Raw genomic sequence first — 4743 nt, forward strand, 5'->3', positions numbered from 1 at the left:
GGAATTATGACCGCAAGGCTAAGGGTGCGCCCCTCTCAGTCGGTGACAGAGTCTTGCTTGCTAATCGTGGTGAGAGAGGAAAGAGGAAGATCGCTGACAAATGGGAATCCACAGTTTTTGAGGTGGCGTCTGTGAAACCTGACATCAATGTGTACCACATCAGAGACCCTGTGACTCTCAGGGAAAAAGTTGTTCACCGAAACCTACTACTTCCTGTGAGTTTCATTCCTGCAGGAAACGAGTGCATACCAGTGTCAACCTGCCCTTCGGTTGCGGATAGTGGACAAGGTGAACCAGAACTTCCAGGTGATGTGCAGGATGGTGAGACGAAGACGGTTCGCTGGCTCATGCAGATGGACCAAGCAAGTGACAGGGACTCTGCGGTTGGTCAACCTGGTTGTTCTCTTGGTGCGGCTTTCAGCGTCCCAACCTCTGAGGCAGAATCGACTGTGGCCCCGCCTGCTGGGTGTGACCCGTTGGTTTCCCGGTTGCCCTCCCCTGCCCCCTCTATTGAATCTGTTGTGTCCCGGAGTGCCTCCTCGCAGCTTCTGGCGGGAGATGCTCCACATGTCCTTTCCCCTGAGCTTGTGACTGACACACGACTGAGTACAGGGGACCGTGTAGTGCGTACACAGCCACCACCTCTTTGTACTAGATCAGGTAGACCTGTGAAACCTCCAACACGTCTCATTTGTGAGATCAATGAACAACAGGTTGATGATTCAGTGTCGACAGTTGACTCCTTGTTTTCATTTGTGCGAAATATGTTTTCAGGATAGATTACTAGCCGTTTTGCAAATGTGCTGTTACTCAGAACGTTTTGGGTAATACCTGCGTGGAGCAATGTTCACATCATGGGAGGTGTATACGGCATCTTTCATATCTGGGTTGGCAGGGGAATTGGCCGCTCTCTTGCTTGCCTTATTCCATATGGAAAGTTTTTTTAACTGACTTGAACTATCTTGTGCTCCCACGGTCACACTGTTATGTTTTATGCATTGGAAGTATCTGTTTTTCTGTTGTCATGCCCCAATTTAGCAGGATTTAAGGGGTGTGTGTGTAACATAGTTAAATAGAGTTGAAGTTAAATCCCGCTAAATGGGACATTGGCGCCACCTACTGTCGAAAAAGTGACCCTGCAATATTCACAAAGGGCAAGGGATTCTGGGTAATCCTCAGAATAATGGAGGATTCCTGCGAGGTAAGGAATGCACAAATGTCGTGGGGAGGAAAAATCATATCGCAGGCTGTTAAAGTAATACAGTCTGACCCGATTATTTTTGTTGTTTATACATCATTTGTTGCGGGTCATTTCTCCAGTCTTTATGTTGAACTGAGTGCACGTTTATGTGAGATTTCTTTATTGTGAGGAGAGGAAACAAAATGGGAGCATAGTTAGCTAACTCTGTTGTTGCTTTCCCGTTTAGATTTTGTGCTGATTGCCCACGACATTAAAAAGAGAGCATTCTAACCATTGCCTTTTTGTTGTGAATGCAGGTATGTGACTGTGCCACACTGTTTAGAGAATTTACATTGTTTCATGTACAGCTTTAAAATATATTTCTATATTCCTTTCATTTGGGAAATTTAACATGCAATGTTAATGGTGTTGAAGTTTTTCTATTTTGGTTGTATAAATTTACCACTATACGATCACACTGCAAGTGGAAATGTAATCCTCAGAATAATGGAGGATTCCTGCGAGACCAGAGAAGACACTACACAGAGGTCACATATGCAGCTAATCAACGTCGCTGACAGGCTCTGACAGCGTCCTTATGTGCGACACCGGTGTTTTAGCAAAGCGGCTGATGTGGAGTGAAGCCACGTTAATGACAACGTGTACAACCATTGGAGACGTGAGCAGGACAGACAAACAACTGACGGACAAAGTGTGGACTTTATACCAGTTTTTAAATTGTGTTGATCGGCCACGTAAAACCAGAGTTATGATAAAATATCTGCAATGTTTGGTTTTCTTCCTGAATACTGTCGTTGTTTAGATTTACTGCAGGAAGAAACGGTAAAAACTGCGTTTTATAAGGAAAACGCTCGAAAGCCTGTGAGCAAAAACAAAACTCCCAGCCTTTCCTATTGGTGGAAAAATGTACCATGTGGACCAATCAAAAAACGATATGGCAACATGGCCTTTAGTTGTTTAGGGAGGGGGAAGTTTTAGGAGTGACGGCGTGTTTGAGATGTGAGAGATTTGAGACGTTTAGTGTGTAGTTGGTGTGTAGTTAGTGTGTAGTCAGTGTGTAGTTAGTGTGTAGTTAGTGTGTAGTTAGTGTGTAGTCAGTGTGTAGTCAGTGTGTAGTCAGTGTGTAGTTAGTGTGTAGTCAGTGTGTAGTTAGTGTGTAGTTAGTGTGTAGTCAGTGTGTAGTTAGTGTGTAGTCAGTGTGTAGTCAGTGTGTAGTCAGTGTGTAGTTAGTGTGTAGTCAGTGTGTAGTCAGTGTGTAGTTAGTGTGTAGTCAGTGTGTAGTTAGTGTGTAGTTAGTGTGTAGTGTAGTCAATAGTTGTGTTGTGTGTCAGAACAATGAGGCGACTGCTGAGTGTTACAGGTGTTACAGCAGTGACACATCTGCTGCTGTCAGGCCTGCAGGTATCAGGCTGTTGTTCTCCTTCATCTCATAGTGGACACAAATTATTTTTGGAGTGAAACAAATAATTTGTGTGGCATCAGATTAGATGCAGAACAGCTGATTGTTCTGTAAATAGTTTGAAATGTTTATTTAAAAACGCCTTGGCTGCATTTTTAGGTAAACAGCTGCAAAACTTTGTTGTTTGCAAAACTCAGTTACTTTTTTTGAAGAAGTATTTAATTAACTGCCCAACATTGGTCATTATTTACTGTATTTGCAGACAGAGTTACAGACTCTCTCCCAGACCACAGACTCATAATACAGTCAGAGTTTTTGTCAAGGCTACTGAACGGACCCACGCGCAGACAGTTCTTTCAAGGAAACAAAAAGGGGATTTATTTACAATAGGGATCACCTTAGTGCAAAATATATGTACAGTGAGTCGGGAGGGGGTCCAGGGCTCCAGGGAGAGAAGGGGGGGGGGGGAATCCACACACACGCTTCCTCTTCCACTCAGTCACCGCCACCGCTCCTCCGCACACACGCACTCCTCTTCAGCCGCACTCGCTCCAACACTCCACACACTGCCCCACTTGGACAGGTCCGGTGATTCGGTCCAGAATCTACAGACAGAAGGTCAAAGGTTAGTTCCACAACATAAAACACGTGTAAGCGATTCTTCTTTGAATATGCCGCGAGCACGAACTCAGGTGGTTCGACGTTCCAGCGGTGAGCTGCTCTGTGCCACTGCCTTAAATAGCAGCTGGGGAAATCAGCCAGATCAGCCGCAGGTGGACACCATCCACAGGGGTGCGTGGGCCAAGAGTGAGAGCCCGTAATGAGCTCCACCCAGGCAGAGAGGAGGAGGAGAGACAAAAAACTAAAACTAACAACAACAAAACCTGTAGCCAGCGTGGGCCAACCAGAGAGACACGGGGACCGTGACAGTACCCCCCCCCCTTAACGGGAGCCTCCCGGCGACCCACCAGGCTTATCCGGATGAAGGCGATGAAAGTCGGCAACCATCCCGGGATCCAACACAGCGGAGCGGGGAACCCAGCAACGTTCCTCAAGGCCATAACCCTCCCAGTCCACCAGATAGTGAAGACCCCTCCCGCGACGGCGAGAGTCCATGATGCGGGAGATCGTGTAGGCAGGGAGGCCACCAATGACCCGAGCGGGCGGAGGGGGCCTGGAAGGAGGGCACAATGGACTGGAGAGACACGGCTTAATCTGAGACACATGGAAGACATTGTGTATCTTCATGTTGCGCGGCAACTTAAGGCGAACAGAAACGGGGTTTATCAAAGCAGCAATTTCAAAAGGCCCGATGAAGGTTGAGGTGAGCTTCTTCGATTCGGCATGAACAGGAACGAAGCGTGTGGACAACCAAACCTTTTGACCGATGGTGTACTCAGGAGCGTGAGTGCGGCGCCGGTCAGCCAGACGTTTGTAGCGTTCTTTCGTGCGCAGCAAGGCCGCACGGGTGGCCCTCCAAACCCGGCGACACCTACGAAGGTGAAACTGGACCGAAGGGACAAAGTGCTCACCTTCCAGAGCAGGGAACAGAGGAGGCTGATACCCCAGGGAGGCCTCAAACGGAGATTGCCCTGTAGCTGAAGACGTCAGGCTGTTGTGGGCATATTCCACCCAGGGCAGTTGGTCGCTCCAGATGGTTTGGTTGGAAGCAACTATGCAGCGCAGAGCGGTCTCCAGCTCCTGGTTAGTGCACTCAGTTTGTCCGTTGCTCTGTGGGTGGTAACCAGAAGAGAGACTGACCTTGGCTCCTAGCGCCGAGCAGAACTCCTTCCACACACGAGAGGTGAATTGCGGCCCACGATCCGAGACCACGTCCTCCGGGATGCCATGGAGGCGGAACACATGATGCGTGAGATGCCGAGCCGTCTCCAGGGCCATCGGGAGCTTGGGGAGTGCAACAAAATGCGCAGCCTTTGAAAAGCGGTCAACAATAGTCATTATAGTGGTGTTACCTGCTGACTGTGGGAGGCCGGTAACAAAATCCACCGCGATATGGGACCACGGCCGAGACGGTGTCGGTAAAGGTAGCAGCAAGCCGGCCGGAGGTTGATGTCCCAGCTTGTTGCAGGCGCAGGTTGAACAGGCAGAGACGTACTCCCGAACGTCTCGTGATAATGTGGGC

The 4743-nt window shown here is 48.6% G+C and overlaps 1 long non-coding RNA gene across 1 annotated transcript; it reads right to left on the minus strand.

Annotated features, from left to right (window-relative positions):
- Nucleotides 1-2962: 2962 nt before the first annotated feature.
- Nucleotides 2963-3548, minus strand: LOC146682261 (uncharacterized). The gene is made up of 2 exons (XR_014918023.1): nt 3289-3548; nt 2963-3205 (listed from the first exon to the last, which is right to left on the minus strand). It is a non-coding gene; the product is annotated as an uncharacterized LOC146682261 (long non-coding RNA).
- Between the last annotated feature and the right edge of the window lie 1195 nt (nt 3549-4743).

The sequence above is a fragment of the Copadichromis virginalis genome, linkage group LG23 (assembly GCF_057382275.1).
Source record: "Copadichromis virginalis isolate Kocher_CV1m ecotype Utaka linkage group LG23, C_Virginalis_male_GT1.1, whole genome shotgun sequence".
NCBI lineage: Eukaryota > Metazoa > Chordata > Actinopteri > Cichliformes > Cichlidae > Copadichromis > Copadichromis virginalis.